This window comes from Orcinus orca, chromosome 21 (assembly GCF_937001465.1).
Source record: "Orcinus orca chromosome 21, mOrcOrc1.1, whole genome shotgun sequence".
Classification (NCBI taxonomy): domain Eukaryota; kingdom Metazoa; phylum Chordata; class Mammalia; order Artiodactyla; family Delphinidae; genus Orcinus; species Orcinus orca.
Window position 1 is genome coordinate 25096632 of NC_064579.1, and position 22906 is coordinate 25119537.

General features: G+C 42.1%; 1 long non-coding RNA gene across 2 annotated transcripts in view; it reads right to left on the reverse strand.

Moving 5' to 3' along the window:
* LOC117197414 (uncharacterized) overlaps positions 1 to 22906 on the reverse strand; it is a 307865-nt gene that overhangs the window by 36209 nt on the left and 248750 nt on the right. For both annotated transcript variants that reach the window (XR_004478020.2, XR_007474633.1), the window contains one exon: positions 8561 to 8667. This is a non-coding gene — a long non-coding RNA (uncharacterized LOC117197414). The remainder of the gene's footprint in view (positions 1 to 8560; positions 8668 to 22906) is intronic.

Below are 22906 nucleotides of genomic sequence, written 5' to 3' on the forward strand. Positions count from 1 at the left end.
CACACTCATCACTTCACATTGTTATGATTTTTTTGGTAATGAGAACACAAGATCTACTCTTAGCAAATTTCAAGTACACAATCAGTACTGTTAAGATAGTCATATGCTGTAATTACATCCCCAGAAGTTATTCACCTTATAACTGAAATTTTGCACCCTTTGGTCTACCATATGTATGTAACTTTTACAGTGACTTCATAGCCCATTTTTTACACACACTAGTCATTTCCGTGTGTATGATCTTGGGTTTTTTTCTCTGTTGTTAAGGACTTGCAGACGAAGAGGCAAACTCGATCTGGAAGCCTGGAAGTTTGGATAAATGTGTGTCTCTCCCTTCTGTATCCCAAGCGTGCTGAGTTATTCTTTTTTCCCTTATTAGGTAACCCTCTTTCTGCCCCCACCCCTACCGTGTAATGTCTGCCCTGCTCTCCCACCATCCTGGCCCTGTTATTGACAGTGATCATGCATTTGAGAAAACATGTGTTGGATCTCCTCTAAGGTCTGCAGCCGACTGCATCAGGAGGGGTGGTCCAGGGATCAAGCTTGCCATGGTACCAAAAATAGCAGTCTTGATCATTTTCAAAGCAAAAGGAGACTTTTTTCCCCATAGCAAGTGCATGGTATGTTTCTCAGGAGCTGGTGAGCAAAACCAAGGTCTGGTCCTCAAATCAAGAATTCCTTCATAAGCAGAATTTAAATCTGCCTTCCACCCTGCACTTAACATTCTGTGAATCCTGTAAGATTTAGACATGAATACACACACACAAACACACACACACACACGAAAACTCTAATATCCCCTCTGAGGTTCAGTGTCTCAAACTATCACCCTCCTGGTACATATGTGGGTATTAGGATGATGTGTGTGATGTAGACGGGAAGCAGCGAATGTTATGTGTGAAAGTGCTCTCCTTTGTGGATTTAGTATCAATACAGATTTTTTTGTCATTTAAAATATGATATTGGATTTATAAGTTGAGTGATAATGCCATGATTTTAAAATTTTCAACTATAATTCGATCTTCTGTAACATATTTAAGATGCATAATGTGATATAAGAGAATAACCTTTTTCATCTGTTTTATTATAGGTGAATCTATTGTATGATACGTCATGCAGATGAGTAATAACTTGCAGGATCTGACATTAACCCTTAAACTCCACTTAGTCTTTCTAGGGGTGATTCTCTACCCAGTTTCATAAATTTAAACTTATGGATGAGTTGAACTTTAGATATTTAAGGTCCATGATGGTTTCCACAAATGAAAAATATCAGAAAATAGATCTTTATTTCTACTTAAAAAATTCAGCCATTCATTTATGTAACAGCCTTCAAGTTTATAAAATATTACGAAGAATGTGTAATTTGAGAAAAGATCTTCTGAAGAGATAAAAGAGAGTTTTATATATATATATTTAAACTAATAGACTTTATTGTTTGAATAGTTTTAGGTTTACAGAAAAATCAAGCAGAAAGTACAGAGAATTCCCATACAGCCCTGGGCTGCCCTCCTGCTTCCCTTACCATTAACGCCTAGCCTTGTCTTTTCTTTATATCCATCTGAGTTTCTAACCAATTGTACTTCCCTTCTTTCTAGAGAATTCCTTTTAACATTTCTTGCAAGGTAGGTCCACTGGTGACAAATTCCCTCAATTTTTCTTTGCGAAAGCTTTTATTTCCCTTTCATGCTTGAGGGGTAATTTTGCAGGATATAGGTTTCTTGGTTGGCAATCTCTTTGTTTCATCACTGTAACTATTTTGCTGTAATCTCTGTTGCTTGTATGGTTTCTAAAGAAAAGTCCAATTTAATTTTTATCCTGGTTTCTCGATAGATATTTTTTCTTCTGACTCCTTTCAAGCTCTTGTCTTTGTCCTTGAGTTTCTGCAGCTTGAATATGAGAAGCCTATGTGTAGATTTTTGGGTGTTTATCCTGTTGGTGTCGTCTGAGGTTCCTGGGTCTGTGGTCAGAGTGTGACATTAATCTTGGGAAATCTCAGTCACTACTGCTTCAAATGTTTCTACTGCTACTTCCTATCTTCCTTCTCCTGCTTATATTCCCACTACACCCATGTTATACGTTTTCTACTTGTGCTCACATTCCTGGATATTCTACTCTGTCTTTTTCATTCTCTTTTCTCTTTACATTAGTTTTGGAAGTTTCTATTGACACTTCTTCAAGCTCACTGACTCTTTCCTTGATTGTGTCCACTCCGTTCTTGATGACCCCCAAAGAGGCATTATTATTTGTTACAGTGATTTTTATTTCTGGCCTTCCTTCTGAGTCTTTCTTGGGTTTCCCAGATCTCTGCTTACCATGCCCTTCTGTTCTTGCACCTTTTTGTTAGCAACTTTAGTGTATTAACCACAGCTGTTTCAAATTCCCAGTCTGACAGTTCCAATATCACTACAATATCTGAGTCAACTTCTCAGGCTTCAAACTGTGTTTTTTCTTCTCATATGCCTTGTAATTTTTTGTATCTTTAAGCTGGAGATGATATGTGGGGTAAAAAGAACTGAGGTAAACAGACCTCCAGTATGAGTTTTAGGTTCTCTGGCTAAGAGTTGGCTGGGTTCACTGTCTACGTAGTTGTAGTTGTCAGAGGCCAGCGTTTCTTCGTGTTCCTGTTTTCGCCTCCCCTGATTTCTTTGGGCAAGTAAGAACTCTACAGACTTCTTACATGATAAGGTTGAGACGTGTAGCCCTTTCTGGTGCATCTGCTCTTACTACACAGGAGCCCTGAGATGTGCTGGGAGGGCTGGGAGGAGGGGCACAGCCATAGTCTTGTGACTAGGTCTCAGTCCTCAGCCCACAGGTGGGCCAGGATGGCTGGAGGGGCTGGAGGTGGGCCTTTCCCTTCCTCGGGTCAGTTAGGTGCTGATAAACCCCCAGCAGGTTAGGCTCTGGTTAACCAGGTTCCCTGAGGGCAGCCTTGTTGAGAGGGCAGAGTGTCTGGGGTGTTTCACAATGGTTCCTTTTCCTCCCCCTGCCAGGAGCACATGGGGATTTTTCTCCAACATTCCCTGTGAGAACCAGGTCACCCTCCTAGAGGTAAATCTCAGAAAAGGGAGCCCGATGACTGGTCCCCCCCGAGGCTCTAGCCCTTCATCAATGACTGTGTGCCCCGGCCCTGGTTCCCATGGGGGTTTCTGCTCTGCTAAGTTGTGGTTCCCTGTAGCCGCCTGCCCTGCTGTCCGATGTGAGGGCAGTAGTTTGCCCTGTGAGCTCACTTCTCTGACGGATCTAAGAAGACTTGCTGATTTCCGTCTGTCCAGCATTTGCCTGTTGTTGGAATGGAGTGGCGGCTGTTGGCTCCACAGAGGCAGGTGTGTGGGGTTTTATCTCCTCTTAGTTTGGAGACAACAAGAGGGTTCATGGATGCAGTGTAACTTCAGACAACATACAACCAGAGATGTGGCACTTACACCGGATGCACCTGCTGTGAAGGTGGGCTGGGGTTCTCCCAGCTGGACCTGCCACCCTCCTAAGTAACTGGGAGAACACTCTTGGCCTTGGGTAGAGCTGCACAGTCTGGGCTCAGCCCAGAGTGTATTCTATTTGTTTGACTTAAACCTTGTCCTGAAAGACAAAGATCAAGACACTGGCGTAAAATCTTTTTGCCGTAAGTTTCCTTCCTAACCTGATCTTGGACGTCCGTTGAGTTCAGGACTGAAGCGTCTTCTGCGTGCACAGCTGCTTCTCCCCCCGCAGCGTCACGGGGGAGCTGGGGTAGATACACGTCACCTCTCTCTCTCCGGCTTTGGGACCAAGTGCAGATACACAGTGTCGTTGGCCAGAAAGAGATCAAGGGACCCGGCTGGGACCCGGCCCTGCTGCTGGCAGTCCTGTGGCAGTCAGTTACTTCCACCTAAACCTCAGTTTACCCTCTGTGATGCGGAGAACAAGAGCATCTGTATGACGGTTGTGAGAATCCAGTGAAAATAATAAACCAGGAAACACAGAGCACGATGCACTGGAAGCTCGTACAAACGTGAAGGGCGACTGTTGCACGTGCTTGTTTTGGAGATGCTTCCATAGGAAGGTTTGCGACAACTGGGTTTTGGCAGTAAAATTACTTTGGAAAGCAGGTCAGCTTGCATCTCTTTTTTGGACATTCACAGCATATGTGAGTATACTGCAGATTCTGAATAATAAAAGAAAACCCAAAATGTCTAATTTTGCTAATGAGATCTGGTGCTGTTTTGGCCTTGAAAAGATTTTTGTAGTTTTTCTTGAATATGTCTATAGTTCCTCAGAAGCCCTGTGACAGCAGGCCCATGTCCCCACTCCCGATGTCCCGTTGTTCCTTGCTGCGTGTCATGAAGCCCACACCACCCCGAGGCACCCCAGGCAGCCCTAAAGAAGATGACCTTGATAAACTCAGGAGTGACACAAGCGGGGCCTCTGCAGCTGTGTGTGTGCAGGTCTGTGCTGGGGCCCCGGCTGCCAGCTGGTAGACGCTCTTCCCTTCTTCCCATGCAGCTGTCCTTCTCATTGACAATAATCTCGTTTTAAACATCCAATCTGTAGGCTTTTACCCACAAAGTGATGAAGTGGTGTTATGTGGAATAACACATATGCAGCGTCATAACTGTAAGCAGTTGGGAGAAGTATGAGGATGATGCATTGAAATGATGAACTGCATGTTCTCTCAAATGGCAAATCCGTAAGGAAGAATAAATATAGCTTATCTATTGAGAAAATAGAGTGTTTTTGAAAGCTCTGTTTTATAATGCATTCTTGCTTTGGGCCATTTCGTTTGCAAATCCTTAAAAGGTCAGTAGTGTTTTACTCAGAGCTTTTCTGGGACTGCTACACCCCAGACAAGCTGAGCTCATATCCCATGGTAAGAAGCATCATGCTCCCCTCGGGAAGGGGGATTCATGTCCCTCCTGTGGTCTCGTCTCCCCCTGGGGAGCAGGGAGCTGACAGAGCAATCGTGGAGGACCAGTGAAATCATCATCATAAAACTGGGACACAGCTTTGGCTGTTGACGTCTGATATACCAGGCATGTGTTCCATTGTTAAAATATAAAAGAATAAACGTCCTAGCACGTGAGTTAAGAGCCATCTTTGTGAGACAGGAGCAATTTCTAAGTAAACGCCCGTGGTTAAAAAGGTTCACACTTGAACTCATTAGCATATATATGGAATCTTGCATTCCTCACGTATTTGAGGTCAGTATTAAGGAACTAGGCACAACCTGCTCTTCCTGCAGGGGGCGCGGGCAGCTTCCCAGCGTGTCTGAAGATGTGATTATTCACTGCCCCAGCCCCGCACTCTCCTTGTCAGCTCTGAGTCTTCAGCGCATGACTGCAGGCTCGGCCTCTGTGTGAGCCAGGTGGGTGGGCTTTCTCCTCGGCAAAGCCCTTGTGATGGAGGGACAGAGGGGTGAGTCAGAACCAGCTCTAGAGGCAGGTCTCCTGGGAGGAGCCTTGAGGACCAAAGCAGGTGTTTGGGGTCCTGGCGCTGGGGAAGTCCGCTTCGAGTGGTGGCTCTCCGATTCAGGGTGCATGACGTCACCTGGACGCTTGTACACCGAATTCCTGGCCCCAGCAGCCTGCAGGTCTGGAACGGGGTTGCCCTTGAGGGCCCTCTTCAAGGGCCCCTTCTTGTCAAGGCCACATGCCTCTTCTGGAAGTAGAATCTGAAGCCACGGCTACATTGCTTCCCACTTGACCGGAAACGCCCTAGTCTAGATATCAACACACCCTCATGAAATCATGTTTAAAATGAAACCAGTAACTAACAACTGAGCCGGGACCACGGCCCAGTCCAGGAACATTTGAACATGGCTTCGCGGGTGGGTGGGGTCAACCCTGACCTGCTTTCACAGTGTGAACAGAAGGCCCACATGGAAACCTACTGGCCTATTGTCCACACACGCCTAAAACCCTAGTAATTGCGTAAGATCCACGGAACCGAAAAGGAGATTAATTCTTTTAATCTCAGCCTGGTTTTACTATGAGGCTTGAATAATTCAATTATTTCAGTGACCAGACATCTTCCACCTATATTTCCAAGGTCAGAGCTTCACTCCAGGAGGACTAAGCTGGTGCCCGTTGTCTCCCCTGTTCACATGCCTCAGCTTCTGAAGGAAGACAGAATTCTTGATTTGTAAAAGGTAGACTGATTTTCCATTTCTTTGCTGTATTATGCATTGTTTCACATTTTATTTTTCAGTGGAAATTAAAATTACCTGGAGGTGTATTCGTGTTTACTAATAGGAAAATGCAAACGTTGCTTTTGTGGTTTTGGAGACACACACACACACACACACACACACACACACACACACACACATACACACACACACACACAGTGTGTATATTATCTTTTGGATTCATTTTTTTCTTAGTCTTCTTCCTTTTCCTTCCACGTCTGCATTTTTCAAAACCTGCTTCTATGCTCTCTTCTTCTCTGCTTCAAGCTAGCCATACATTTCTTTCAGTCTTTAGATCCTTACATCTGATGCTGGTATCCTTGCCTGTATTAAATAGAAAATGCATTTGGATAGGGAGTTTAGAATTACAGAACATTCCGTGCAGGTCAGGAGCATTCAAAATCCATTTGTGCAAAACCCCGAGTGGAGTAATCTCACACTAGCTTTCCGTACAGAACTCTTGTGCTGGGCTCAGGATGACACAGGTGGGACTGCAGAACATGTGCAAAATTAAGCTGGTGTTAATGTGATTTCCCATCAACACAAGGACATTAATTGGTTTCTGGAGGAAAAATAAATTTAATAAATCTAATAATTAACGGTGATTATGTGGGTGATTATGTGTGTGTACCTGTGAGAGGCATAGAGTACAACTAGCAAAAAAGTACAGAGATACAGCGTGAAATACACAAATGCCATTTAAATGGATGCCCTTCTTTGTTAATTTCAAAATGAAAAGGAGATCCATAATTTTTAAAGAGTCAAAGGAAGAAGAAATCCAATTGTAAATTTCATTTGCTTTTTATTTTTTTCTCTCAGTTTTATTGAGATATACAAAAAATTGCACATATGCAATGTATACATTTTGATGAGTCTGGAAACATGCCAACACCTGTGATACCACCCATCACCACAGTCAAGATGGTACACATACCCAGCACCTCCAAAAGATCTCTTGTGTCCCCTTTGGTTGCTTTGTTTGTTTGGGGGTTTTATTTTTTTTAACCTTGAGATCTACCTTCTTGGTTTCAAGTACAGGACACTGTACTGTTCCCCACCAGTGCTGTAGGGTCTGCAGAGACCCAGACTTCATTCCTCGAGTGTTTCAGTAACGTCATACCCATGGGACAACAGTTTGTTTACTGAGAAAGAAACAGTGACTTTTTGAGGCAGTTGAGAGCCTTTTATGTCATTAAGTGTCAGAGAAGACTGTCCTTTTATTTGAAAGACAAATATTTTATGTCATCACTTATATGTGGAATCTAAAAAATAAAACAAATGAATGTACATAATAAAACAGAAGCAGACTCATCGATGCAGAAAACAAACTAGGGGTTACCAGTGGGGAGAGGGAAGGGGGGAAGGGAAAGAGAGGGGAAGGGGATTAGGAGACACAAACTGCTATGTATAAAATAAATAAGCTGTAAGGATATATATGTACAGCACAGAGAATATAACCAATATTTTATGATTACTTTAAATGGAGTATAACCTGTAAAAACTTTGAATCACTATGTTGTACACCTGAAACAAATACAGTATTGTAAAGCAACTATACTTCAATCCAAAAATGTCAAATTTATTTTTTCACAAAATAAACTAAATGTGATACTTGACCACTGTTTTACTTTGGGCCGCTCTAACAGAATACTAGAGACTGAGTGGTTTATGAACAACAGCATTTATTTCTTCCAGTTCTGGCATCTGGAAGTCAAGACCAAGGCCCAGAAGATGCAGTGCCTGGTGAGGTCCCCTTCCTGGTTCATAAATAGCATCTTCTTGCTGTGCCCTCACGTGGAGAAAGGGGCAAGGGAGCTCTCTGGGGTCTCTTTTATAAGGGCACTAATTCCATTTATGGGGGTCTCCAACCTCATGACCTCGTCACCTCCCAAAGGCCCCACCTGCTGACGCCATCACCTTGGGGGTTAGGATTCAAAGTATGAATTTTGGAGGGACACAAACATTTAATCTATAGCAACCACCTTTGGTGAGCAAAGGTTCCATCCTTTGAGAACCAAACTATGACATCATAATAAATTTCTGGTAAAAATGTAATGCATAAATGGAAAACAAGTGGCCAATTTCCTAAAGTTAACTTAGAAATAAAGTATAATTTTCACATCAGCGGGCTTCCAAGAATCTATTTTGACTGTAGTTAAAAATGTGATAGAGTGCCTTCATTTTCTTCCATAAATATGAGTTTGTAGGTGTAAATAATCCAGATGTAAGGAACAAAGACAATTTATACAACTTCTTAATGAATTCTTATAAGCCTTTAATTAAGCACATAAATCATCCTGAAGCATTTGAGTCTAATTGCTTCTTAAATCTGTTGCTATGTCTGAGCTGCATTATTATTGATTTGAAAATTAAAGGGCGTTTCCATGACTTTCTTACCTCTTAACTGATGCCATTTATTTCCTTTTCTCAAATCTGCTGGACATGGACATTGACAAGGCGTGTGTTCTATCGGATGATAACCAGAAATACAGATCTCACACGACCTGTGCGGGAGAGAAAAGCATTCAATGGTCACAAATATCAAAACCCCCTTCAGTCATCATACTTCAGGGCTTTGTGGGTGACAGAAAAAAGTCAGTCGTCGTCCTCAAGAAGCTCACACTTTATCTGAAGAGCCAAGACTAATACGATTGGGGAAAGAAGACATGGATGTTGCAGGTTAAACAGTGGATGTAAAGCATGAACTCCCAGAGTGCAGAGGGGGAGAAGGATCTTTTGGACCAAAGAAAGCCAGGACTGACTTCTAGGAATGCATGTGACTTGAACAGCGCCCCCCACCCCCCCCCCCCACCCCCCGACAGACTGGATTTGAGTGGGAATAAGGAAGGAACGGGATTTCTCTGAGGTTTCCCAGGTTGGGCAGAGAACAACGTGATCATGAGAAGGATGGTCCCTTCAACACCACTGACCCTAGTGAGGTGTCTTACCTACACTTGCACCCACAGGGACATCAACTCAAAGGAATACATGATTTTACCTAAATTAGTGCTTCTTAGCAGAGGCTATACTGTCCCCTTCAGGGCATTTTGGTACTTGACGGCAAGTTGTGTTTTTTACAAGATTGAAAGGGGAAGTAAGCTGGAAAACCAATAGGATGCAGTAGTCTCCAGTACGTGAACACCTGGCCTGAACGCCTGAGTCCTTTGTACATGGTAAGGCTTCTTACAACCACCTGAGCCCAGAGCTTAGCTCCATTTTTTTTTTTTTTTTTTTTTTTTTTGCGGTACGCGGGCCTCTCGCTGCTGTGGCCTCTCCCGTTGCGGAGCACAGGCTCTGGACGCGCAGGCTCAGTGGCCATGGCTCACGGGCCCAGCCGCTCCGCGGCATGTGGGATCCTCCCGGACCGGGGCACGAACCCGCGTCTCCTGCATTGGCAGGCGGACTCTCAACCACTGCGCCACCAGGGAAGCCCCAGCATTTTAATCATATCGGATGGTGGAGCGTTTTATTTCTAGAAATGACCCCCTGACTTCCTTCCACATTGCTGATGCATAACTGAACAACAATTCGCCTGCTACGGTGAAGATGGTGCTCTTTATTTTTTTATGTAGGTGTAAAATGCACACTGGATTTAGAAGAGTTAAAATGAAATATAATGTGAAACATCTAATTAATATTTTTAGATTGAATACACAATGAAATAATTATATTTTGGACATATTAAATAAAATAGATTATTAAAATTCTTTCCACCTGTTTCTGTTTCTGCTGTTAATGCGTCTTGTAGGGGACATTAAGGTGCTCCTTAATGGGCGACTCATTCTATGCCATTGGGTGACACTGCTCTCGGGCTTTGCGTGTCAGCTTAAAAGCTGTTTCATTCTTTGTAACTCTGCTCATGATGGGAGGCCACTGAAGGACTCTGAGCGGAAGAGTGAGGTGGGAGATTTTCCTTTTGGGAACGCTCGCTCTGGGAGTGTGGGGAGGAATTCGGTCCCAGTCTTCGCAGAGCTGTGGGCAGGGGGCCATTGCAGCAGATAAGCTGGGGGCATTGGCAGGCGTGGCTGTTAATGTCCTGAGAATCCATCAGATTGGGAGGCATATGGAAGGTATTTGTTGAAGGATTTAGCGTTTCTAGGAAGCTTTACATTTTACAAAATATTTCCCATACTTTTTATAGTTTAATCTGGAGGGCAGCCACTGTACCACTTCTAACACTTTCTCACAAATTCCCCAAGCTGTCAGGACCCCTGCCCTTGAACATCATCAAAAAAAATTCTGCTTAAACCAATGACCTCCTACTGCCACTGGCACCCAGGCTCTCCTCCTGCCCCAGGGCTTTTGCACCTGTGGTTATCTGGTATTTTCCTGGAGTATTCTCTCTCCACACACCCCTTTCCCACCAGCTAATTTCTACGCATAACTGATAGATGTACTCAAGCATGATTTCCTCCCTAGGGACTTCAGGATACTCCTTTCCGTACCGTGTAGAAAGCTTCTGAAACACACTCTTCTCTAACTATCCTTTTCTTTCAAGACCTCTCTTTGTACTTACGGGGATTTGAACACTACCTGTTTCCTGTTCCAGTCACCAAGCCCCATGAAGACATGGGTCATCAGCTTGTCCACCCGTGTCCCCGTTCCCTCTCTCGGGGCCTGTTACAGAATTGGAGGTCAGTGACTAATCATTGATTGGGCAAATAAATTAATGACTGAGGCAGTCACTTCTACTCTGGACGCTCCATTTCAATACTGAGTATATGTGACTGCACGCAAAGCCAAGGACATAGGACAATCTCCTGATCTGAGTGCAGCGAATTTCAAACTAGTCTCAGTCCCACCATTAAAGTTATGCGTTTAGTCATCATCTTCCCTAGTTCAAGCACACTTACTTGAACTCTTTTTCTTTGCAGATTTTAAGCGTCTATCCTCTACATGTTTTAGACAGAAATGAGGGTGGTTTTTCATATTCTGACAATTCTCTCTTTGTGCTGTGCATCTTGTATTATGCCAGAGCAGGGAAATACATAATTTTGCAAAAGAGCAGAAAAATATATTCTGAACATCTTTAGGTTGATGGGTGGTACGCTGGGGAAATCTTTACCTTGAATCACTAGGGCACGTCATTTGGGATTAGAGATTCCTGCCTTGGGAGGCGTATGAGCAGGTAGGTCACTGGTGCAATGCAGAGAAGGAATAATTACCTACTTATTTTTCTGAGGCATGTTTTATCTTTACATGTAACGTTTACCTCTTTGCAAATCATAGGTCCTTGTACTGTGTACCTGTAATGTTACCAGCACACTGATGTATAGAACAAGGTCTCTACTGCATTGCCTTTCTTTATAATTTTGTTTTGGATCCTCTTCTATTTATGGATGCCAAAGAACCACCGAATGTATTTATTCGCTCTAATTATCAGTACTTTGGTGTTTGGTGATGAAGTGGATTATCTCTACAAAGCTCTGGGGAGGCACTGTTCATCCCGCTGCCTTACAGCTTGAACAGGCGGAGACAGCAGAGGGCACACACAGGCGCTGGCAGCAAACAAAGATCCTATTGCAATTATGAGCTCCAAGTAAATGTCAAAGCTTGCAATTGAAAAGATGTGGAAATCCTATTCATGGTATTTAATTACCTCTTTAACAATCTAATATCTCTTTCTTATGTCGTGAATTAATTTAATAAATGCTGATACAATAAATAGTACAATTGGGATTGATAGCAGTCTGAGACATTTTAGGCTGGAAATGACCAAACCTGAAAGAACTCTTTAATCGGGAGTTGGGGATGCCTTTGGGCTGCATGCAGTTGGCTCGGGCAGCAGCGAAGGGAGGGCGCGGGCTCCCCTCGCGCCGCCCTTGCTCTCCCGGCAGGTGTGTCTGCCCCATTCCGGCCTTGGCCGGCAGATGGGGCCTCTGAGTTTTCAGGCCACATTGTGGGGAAGGATGACCACCTCCCGGCACCCAAGCCTACCCTGAGCGCCGCCTTTGAGGGTGAGGATGGGGTCTGCCTCTGGTTCCCTCTGTCTCTCCTTCTCTCTCCCTCTCCCTGGGTTTACAGGAGGCAGATGCCAAGTGGCCCAGCTTAGTCAAGACGAGCACCCTGGTCTGATCACTCAGGACACTGCACACGAAGTGGCTACAAGAGCATCCCTGCTTGGTGCGCGAGGGCAGAAAAGGGGTCTTTCTGGCTTGGGATATACTCCAGAAAGAAGAGTTTACAGTTCCCTAATTTGTTTCAGACTTGAAAGGGATCTTAGAATGCAGAGAGCTCAGAACGTTTAACATCCTCATTAGACAGCTAAGGAAATTGGGTGGTTAAAGACTAAATGATTTTCCTAAGACGACCAAGATTACTTGACTTTGCCTCTGCTCAAGGAATACTAAGTAACTGGGTATGTTAGGCATCGTGCAGAGTGTTGGGGCCACAAAGATAAATCTGACATTACCCCTGACTTCAAGGGTCTCTTGAGATAGTAGAGGATCTATGTATCTCTCTCTCTCTCCTTTCTTTCTATGTACTTATCTATCTATATCATCTATCATCTATTTATCTCTACTATCTATCTACCTATCACCTCTGTTCATCATCTATCACCTCTCTATCATCTATCATCTGTCATCTATCATCTCTCTATCATCTGTCATCTATCATCTATCATCTGTCATCTATCATCTCTCTATCATCTGTCATATATCATCTATCATCTGTCATCTCTCTATCATCTGTCATCTATCATCTATCATCTGTCATCTCTATCATCTCTCTATCATCTGTCATCTCTCTATCATCTCTCTATCATCTATCATCTGTCATCTATCATCTCTCTATCATCTGTCATCTCTCTATCATCTATCATCTCTCTATCATCTGTCATCTCTCTATCATCTATCATCTGCCATCTCTCTATCATCTATCATCTCTCTATCATCTGTCATCTATCATCTCTCTATCATCTGTCATCTCTCTATCATCTATCATCTGTCATCTCTCTATCATCTATCATCTGTCATCTCTCTATCATCTATCATCTCTCTATCCCTATCACCTCTCTACTCTCTGTTCAGTCAAATAATACACGGCTGTCGAGTGAAAGTGGGGATGGGGAAGAAGAGCTGAGGGTCTCGAATCAGCAACAAAATATCAAACTATACCTTTCTGTGTAATTAAAAAAAATATTCTGTCCTCAAGCAAGTCAATGTCAGAGAATTTGTCCTGATGGATATGAGACCTCTTTAATTCAGCCTATTTTCTTCCTGCCACTTTAAATCACGCCTTAGTGCCTTGGTCACATTATACATTTCCACTTGAAAAGCCTTCTGTTGATCTTGGATTGTTTATATTTGAAGGAGGTAAAGACGGAACTTGAGTTGCAGATGAAACTTTTTGGGTCATTGTTAATCTGGACAGACATTGTCTGCGTCATTGAAAATAGGTAGGGAGATGCAATTCTAGTCTGCAAATTCAAGGGTGCAAGAAGTACTGCATTTAATTATTTATTATCCCAAATCCACTTACATCACCTCAGTGATTAGGGGACTTTGCTCTGACGAAATCCCAGAGCAAGGAACAGGGCAGAGACTGAGGACCCCTCTGCTCTTTGATCGCCATGATTTCTGGCTTCTGCTGCTGCCTCTGCAGGGGGTCAGCTCAGGGTCCGCTGTTCTCAAGGGCAACAAGCCACGTGCCCTGAAGGTGACAATGTTCCAGAAGATAGAGGATCTTGCCTCTTTCCTCCCGCTGCTCTCAAAGGCTGTGCTCTGGAAACCCTAAACAGAGTGGTGAGCTTATGTCTGGCTTTCATACAAGATGGGGAGAATCTCCAGAAACACTGTAGAAATCTCAGAGGCAAAGAACTAAGTTGTTCTGATTAAAGTCAGGAAATAAAGGCAATAAAAAATATAAATTGTCTCAAAAATCTTCGACAATAAGTGTAAAATCCGAAGTCCTAATGCATAAACTCATAGTTCCTGATGGAAATTGCATTAGACATCTTTGGTCCATGTCAACAGATATGGCCAGTAATCACATCTGAAAGTATGCAGTGAGTTTCCCAATCATTTCTCCCGTAATCCACAGTGAGATTCCCTCCGTTCCTCCCGCCCTGCCACCCTTCCTTCTTTCTTCCTGCCTTTGTCTATCTCTCTTTTTTGTAAGCCAATATGTATAATTTTGGCTTCAGCCTTCTGTCTTTAAACTGTACCTGACCCAACTCATTTAGCACGTGACCTCTGGCCAATTAAAAATCAATCTTTAAAAAGCCGTGGTCACTCCTGCCTGATTCGTAGCAATTATCTCTCAGCTCCCTCCTTGCAGCTCTCTCCCGAATTTCCTTCTTATTTAGTTGACAAACGTCACTGCTCAAGCCTAAGTCGGACAGCATGCTAATCTGACTCCCTTCTGTTGTGAAAACGATGACCAAAGCCCTGATAACACCCACCGTGTTTCATCCATCATGGTTTCTGGCCTTATACTCACTCTCAGATTCATGGGCTTTCAGTTTTTCTGGATCAGCCCTGACACTGGGGTGTGAGCTGTGCCGGCGTGTCTGCCTGGTGGTGCAGTGCTTTGGTTGAAGGGTTTATTTTCCTCTAAGTAGCCATCCAGAGGGCATTGACTGTGCTTTGCGTTTCTTTGTTATTCCCACCATGAACTATCACTCATGGCTCATAATGGTGGCTTAGTTAATAAATACGAGACTGACTGATTTGTTGAATAAGCAGAGGAAATCTATATTTTTATATCCATTCTTGTGGCCACTGCAACTGAAATCAGCAAAGTCCTGACTCAAGAATGCAAAACAATTTGATTTCTTTTTTGGGGGGAAGGTGTAAATTTCCAAAGCACGCTAGAATGTGCAAAAGATAATGGAAAATATGTGCTGATTTTATATTATAGGGTTTTATGTTCTTTAATAAATAAATTTTCTTTTTTCCAAACTTTACATCTGTAGAAGGATAGTCCTTAATATTATATGTGTAATTATATATATACTATGTATATACACTACATGATTATATATAATATATAGTATGTATGTTATATATATATACACACACCTATATATGTTTTTTTTTGTTTTTTTTTTTTGCAGTACGCGGGCCTCTCACTGTTGTGGCCTCTCCCGTTGCGGAGCACAGGCTCCGGACGCGCAGGCTCAGCGGCCATGGCTCACGGGCCCAGCCGCTCCACGGCATGTGGGATCTTCCCAGACCAGGGCACGAACCCACGTCCCCTGCATCGGCAGGTGGACTCTCAACCACTGCGCCACCAGGGAAGCCCTATATATGTATTTTTTATAAGCGAATTCTAGTTCTCATTTTTACTGCCCCATTTACCAGCTCAGGACCTGACTCAGGCATTCCACACCTGTAGGCTTCCCCTCCTCTCTGTCCACTGTCTGGAAGTCAAGGCTTTTAATGAAGGCTCCTCTTAGAGATTCTTTGTTTATATCCCACTCTAATAAGTCCAAGTGGCCTTTCTTAGGAAGTAGTCTCTGTTGCTTCAAGAGGAGGTAAGAATTAGGCAGCTGACCCTCTGGACTTTGGGTCACCCTGAAGGGCAGGCTTAGTGGGACCCAGCCCTGCCTTCTGCCCCATCAGAGAATCTTATCCGGGCCCCATCTGAAAGCCAAAAGTTACAAACAACAAAAAAAAGCAATTTTAACATGGGCATTTTTTTCCTCTTATTATTCTGGGATAAAATTAAGGTTTGCTTATCAGAGAAGCAAGGTAATCAATACAAATTCTTTAAAAATATTCCTGCCAGACAAAACAATGTTTGATATTAAATTATATGGAAAATAAATTGTAAATTAAAAAACACAAGCAGCCTCCGACAGACAGGTACAAAAGGACCCTGCAATTACATTTATTTAGGAAGACAGACCCATGAACAGAGTGAATTTTTAAATTAAGTTTTCTCGTTAAGAATGTCCCTGTATGAAAGCTGGCATTATCTCTTTAGAAAATTAGAAAGAACCTGAGTTTTGAAGATATCTAAGATAAATCATTATGAAACATTGGATGAAATTGCTGATTTCTGTACCAAAAAAAAAAAAAAAATTGGATATTTGATATCCTGTTGGTTGAGCCCAATCTGTTTAAGAAACGTTTCTCTTAATAAACACTTTTCTGGATAATTTGAAAAGTGTATCTGTATACACTTGATTGACAGCTGGAGCAGATTTTCTATGTGGGCTCCAACTTCACAGTGTTTCTTGACAAGAAGGCATATCAAACCGAGAAGGCATAAGTGTGCTACCTCTAGGAACACAAAGTCTTACATGGTTTTGAAATTCCTACTCATACCAGTGGTGTCAGGCTGTGTGAGAATGTGCATGCAATTCGATTATAAAAGTGGGGAATCTGGAGCATGGAAAGGTCAATCCATTTGCCCAGTGTCCCAGCCTGTGTCAAGGCTGAGCCCAGAAAAGCAGGCAGGTGTTCCCAGGTCCCAGTGGCTCAGGAGCCAGACTCTGGTCCCCATTCATCCATCCCAAAACCCTCAAAACATTAAAAAATACTTGGTCAATATTCCAGATTGATTTCTACTATAATGTGGTTATTATTCCTTGAATTCCACAAAATGACACTTGTGCTGAATAGCATTTATTTACTTCTGTTCTTCTGAGGATATTTCTAAAATTTCCATAATTTGGGGGGAATCTTGAATAAATCACCATATCATGTCACCTACTGACATCAACACATAAAAAGTAATTTGCTTAATTTTCTATCAACTTCATTTTTTGTAAATGCAAATATTAATTAGGAAAAATATGTTTCCCTTTGCCAATAACGTTGGTGGGGATTTCAGAGTAAAGGTGGAGTGTATTATACACAAACGTCTTCATTTTCAGAGAGATTATATTTCATTATTATAAATAAAATTTATTAATTTAAGTGTTAAAGCTACCATATCCCAAAGATGTGGGAAACAAAAAACCCAGAGGTGTTAATTCTGGGCCTTCTACATTCTAGTCAATGTACTCCCCACACAAAGAAGTACAAGGCTTATAAGGAGTTACTGACCACTTTTTAATCAAAAGAGCTCCCTAGATTGGTAATAACTGAAAACAAAATAAAACAAAACAAGTAAGTCTCCTACCAGACTACATCTGTGAAATGTAAAGATTGCTCTCAGCTAGTCAGAATTGAAACAAACTCTGTCCATTCGTAATATTTTAACACAAAATAAAGAAAGTCAGGAGCTGCCGGATCCTGTAAAAATGGCAAACTAGCTCAAGGTGCTGGCTCCTTTCCCCCTCAAAATCAAGTTAAAAGCAGTAACAGATGAGAAAGGAAAGCTTGGGGATACCAGGAAATTACCAAAAAATTAAAGTGAGAAGCCTCTGGATATACTGGAGCCTGTTTAGCTCTCGTTGAACTGTGGGAGAGTATGGAGGAGGAATTTTTTGTTTATGCTCTGCTTTTTTCCCTCTTCTGAGCTTCTCTGAGACAAGCTACTGTCTGCTCCTTTGCGGAAAGAAAGAGCAGCCCCAGAGCTGGTCGCAGAGTCTGTGGAGCTGGGCTTGATGGCTTTGAAGAGCCAAAGCCCTCTTCGGGTGGAGGCTTTCTGAAAACAGGTGTGGGCAGACATAAAGGAACAGTGAACAGATTGACAACAGCATTCTTGACAGAAACACTGGGTGGAAGATGTCATTAGAGAATATTTCTAACTATTAAGAAGAACTCCTTGGAGTTTAAATTTCATCCAACAGATGGTTACAAAAGTGTGGGAATGCAATAAATATTTTTGCACTGACGGTCTCAGATATTTTACTACATAAAGACACATATTGAAAATGCATTTACGAGAAATACATTGATGAGATCTGCCTATGAATAAAGAGAATTAAATCCATGTGAGTTGATGCTGAACATCTTTTCATGTGTTTGTTTGCCATGTGTAGTCAAGCTCTTTGTTGGAGGTGTGGTTTGCAAATATTTTCTGTAGTTTGTCATTTCGTTCCTTTCCTATGGTCTTTTGTGAGCAAAAGCTTTTAATTTTGATGGGGTCCAATTTATTAATTTTTCCAGTACAGATTTTGCTTTTGGTTTCAAGTGTAAGATGCTCTAAGTTTTTACCTAATAATTTATTTACTTTGGAGTAATTATAAATTGTATTTAAAAAAAAATTTTGGCTTCTACATATTTCTTGTTAGTATGTAAAAATGCAATTTACTTTTGGGGGTTGATCTTGTATCCTGCAACCTTACTGACTTCACTTATTAGTTCTATGATTTTTTTCTTTTCTTTTTAGATTCCATGGAATTTTCTATGTAGATAATCATGGCATCTACAAACAGAGATAGCTTTATTTATTTCTTTTTAATCTAAGGACTTTCATTTTCTTTTCTTGCCTTATTGCAATGACTAGTCTTCTAGTATTATGTTGAATATGAATAGTAAGAGCAGACATCCTTGCCTTGTTCCCAATATAAGAGAGAAAATATTCAGTCTTTCATTATGATGTATGATGTTAACCGCAGTTGGGTTTTTGTTTCTTTTTTTCATAGATGCACTGTATCAAGTTGAAGTATTTCCCCTCTTTTCTTAACTTGCTGAGTTTTTAATCATCAATAGTGTTGGAATTTGTCCAATAGTTTTTCCCCCTGTCAGAACATCCAGTCCTGAATGGAGATGCTGGACACTCACTGGTCCTTGCTGCCAGACACCTGGTGAGGCTGGCACCTTGAGCAGGGTCATCTTCAAAGGCAGAGCCAGGTGACAGTCACCCTGTGTAGCAACAAGGACAGGTGGCCAGGGAAGAAGGGAGTCATTGTCCACAAATGCCTCTACAGCCACAGAACTGTGGTTGGGTTGAGAATGCAATGCACTGGCTGCTTCTCCCCAAAATGACCAGTGTGTGGTCATCACTGGGGTCATGCACTGGAAAGTCATGCAGCCACAGTGTGTCATTCCTGACCTCTTTGTCCCAGGCAATGCTCATCTGGGCTTGCAGGCCTCTGTGGCCCAATCCCACTATCCTGTACTTCTTATACATTCAAGCGGGGGTCAGCGCAGCCAACATCCCCAGGTAAGTTCTGCTGGGTGTTTGTAACCAGCTCAAGCAGGACCCCTCTCCAAGCTTACAGGAGACCTTTCTGCTACGAAATAGCTCCTTGGTAGGAAGGGCCGGCACCATATGGAGACACTTAGAGGGGAAGGCTCTGGGTTTCCCAGGAATTATACTGCCACTGACCTACCACTGCCCTGTGGCCTCTTCTGCTATTCAGAACGATGACTCCGGGCCTAACCTTTCAACAGAGGAAGACCTGGGTGTAAAGAAAGATCACACATCTGGGAGAAAAAATTCTAGCACCTTCCTAGATTTGTAGGGAGAATTGGACCTCATGTCTTACATGTTTTGTTCAAAATATTAACACTCTTTCAGGTGATTCTACTTCCTTTGGGACAGTAAATGACTATTAAATTAAGTTTTAAAATACAGATATACCAATTTGCATTTGATAGCTGTTTTCCCAAAGATAATAAATATTGTTACAAAGACAGACATGATTGTCTTGGATGTCCTGGTAGGCGAAATCTAGACCAACTGGCAGGCATATGTTTTTCTGAGAAAACCTTGAAAGAGTCTGAACTACCCCAAGAAGTGATGCGTCTCCTACCCAGGAATGTTCCAGCACAGGCTGGATTAACACCTGGTTGGATTGTTGTAAAATGGATTAAAGTATCAGATAGACAGCTGTTTGATTCCGTTTCTTAGAGTTCAACAACTGGCAAAACTAATGTATGGAGACAGAGGTGAGAATGGCAGTACCTTTGATGCCGACAGAAGATTTTATTGGTGTGGCACAAAGGGAGTCTTCTGGGGGTGGGGGCAGTGCAAACATTCTTGATCTTGGTGGTGGTTCCGTAGGCATAAATAAATGTAAAAATTTATCAAGCCGTACACTCAAGATTTGTGAACTTGAACAATGTCAGTCATACTGAAATTAGAACCAAGGAAAAAAGTCTTGACATGCACACTCTCTTTCTAGGGAGGCGGGGGGAGGGGAGGGATAAATTGGGAGATTGGGATTGACATAGACACACTACTATATATAAAAGAGATAACTAATAAGGACCTACTGTAGAGCACAGGGACCTCTACTCACAGGGACCAATACTCTAATGGCCTATATGGGAAAAGAACCTAAAAAAAAAAAGAGAGTGGCTTTATGTATATGTATAACTGATTCACTTTGTTGTACAGCTGAAACTAACACAACACTGTAAATCAACTAAAAATTAAAACAAAACAAAAAAACAAACAACCCTCCTTCCCCCCCCCCCCAAAAAACCCAATAACAGCCTCAAGAAACGCGCAAGTTGACACCAGAGTTCATTCCGAGGAGGTTGATCAAATGCTTAAAACATACACCAAAGTTGTCAAGTACGTTTTGGTCACATTGGTTTATTCTCGAATATCTTAATTCCGTACAAGTAAATGGACAGGTTGCTGCTCAGACGTTAAATCAACAGTAATGTCGCTCTCATGATTTTTATAATACCCCTTACTGTGAGAAAATAAATTCCCCCAAGTGATTCTTTATCTGCACTGGCTTTGGCTTAAAATGATGGCTTTAAAGGAAACCACGTAGATAAAATGAGTAAACATGAGATCTGTCCACTAAAAAGGAATTATGACTTAATTACAAGTTTTAATTGCTATGGTTATCATTTGATTGTTGAAAAAGGCCAGGATCTCAGGAAGGTCAGAGAAACGTGATAAAGGTACTTGTATTCTGACCTCTGTGAGAAAGCTAATTAGCTTAGCTTTATCAAATACCATCACAACCCCATTCCCTTAACGTATGAATAAATTATTACACTCCTACTTTGAATGCAATTTGGAAACGTATCTTACCCATTGAAAATTTTCTAATATTGTATAATGGAGAACTTTAACATTTCTTCCATCTCAAGACTCTTTTTAAAAGAGGAAGCCCAGCATTCGAATTTTAAGTCGGCATTATTTACAAAATAAATGGAGCAATAGCCATGAGATTCCAATAATCTTTAATCTTAAGTGAGATTTCTAACTTTTCAAAGGAACTTTGTTAGAAATATCTATAGATCCTTTAAAATGAACAAAAATGTCACTTTTGCAGGGCAGAAAAATTCCTGTTGAACGCTGTACTGGGAATGAACTGTAGGAGAACAGGATTGGGAGGAAATGATCAGCTTGCCAGGTATTAAGTTTGGGTCCTTATCAGATACCCAAACAAAGTATCAAGGAAGCAGTTGCACATAGGATTCTGGAGTAAAAATATGAGGGACAAGAAGCTGAACGTGAGTTTGAAAGCCTAGGAAAGTTATAGGCAGTTGGGGCTTAGAGACGTAACCTCGAGGGGGGTCACTGGTTTCCAGGTTGTATTAAAACCACAGTCCCAGGGGCTTCCCTGGTGGCGCAGTGGTTGAGAGTCCGCCTGCCGATGCAGGGGATGCGGGTTCGTGCACCGGTCCGCGAAGATCCCACATGCCGCGGAGCGGCTGGGCCCGTGAGCCACGGCCGCTAAGCCTGCGCGTCCGGAGCCTGTGCTCCGCAACGCGAGAGAACACAGCAGCGAGAGGCCCGCGTACCGCAAAAAAACAAACAAACAAAAAAAACAGTGTAGATGCAAAAGAGAAGAATGATGAAAGATAAAGTGATGCATTTTCTATATTCAAACTTAATGCTTTTTGTGACAAAAGAAAATCAGAATGCAAATAAAAGCCCCAGACTGGATAAAATATGTGCAAAGTTTGTAGCTACGTACATAGATTTTCCCTTGTAAATGGTAGAGCATTCCATTTATAATGATAACAAAGAGTTCGTATTTCATGCTTTGGGTTTCTCAGGGAGATCTACAGCAGCTCCTTAGTCTCTTAAATGAACACCATCCCTCCACCCAGGTGTTCAAATCCACTGCCTGCAATTCCAGGCGTCCGTGTCCTCAGGCCACGCCAGGCACTGTGGCCGCTAACTCTTTTTGAGGCAGAAACCTGCAAGGTTCGGCATCCTCAGACACAAACCACTGCAGAATAATCAGCTGCAAGAATGAAGGGGCCCTAAATCGTCAGCAGCTCCCGAAGAGCACTGTCCAGCACGGAGTTATATTCTGGTTTCCACGGGGTCGTACTTGTAGATTCAGGTGGGTTGTTTAGAATCAAAACAGAATCTATTACTCGGCTAATCACCTAGCTTCGTTTGGCAAGAGTTTTCTGAGGAATGCAAACAATGACAAACGAGAAGCTTTCGTATTTGATTTACTTTTGCCAAAAGGAAGGAAAATTGGTAAATAAATGGTCTTATCTATTTCCCTGTTTGAATTTATTTTTCAGATTTGTTGTGCTCCCTTTTGATCATTACAACTGCTCTGTCTGCGTGAGCTTTGTTCCTCTGAGAAACTTTACATGAGAAGTCTTTTTTATTGTTCAACATGTTTTTTGTTTTGTTTTTTTTTGAGTAAAGAAAGATTTTCAAACTAACTTTTCAAACCCCTTGTCTTCCCTTACGTGTTAAAGGATTACCTGAGATGTCCACAGTAGAGAAAAAGAAGTTTTCTCTACTGTACAACCTGCTTATAGAAGTAGCCGAGCCCCTGATAATGTGACTATGATTGTAAGTCAAATTTTCACACCTACAATTTCAAAGAGTCCTAGAAAAGAAAAGGTGCGCCAACACAAATTATGGAGCAATTTAAAGGTGCTATGATGTTAAAGTTACAAGAACGGGTTACCCTATTATTTAGAATAACCACCAGTCAAAATGCGGCAAGTTGTCAATATA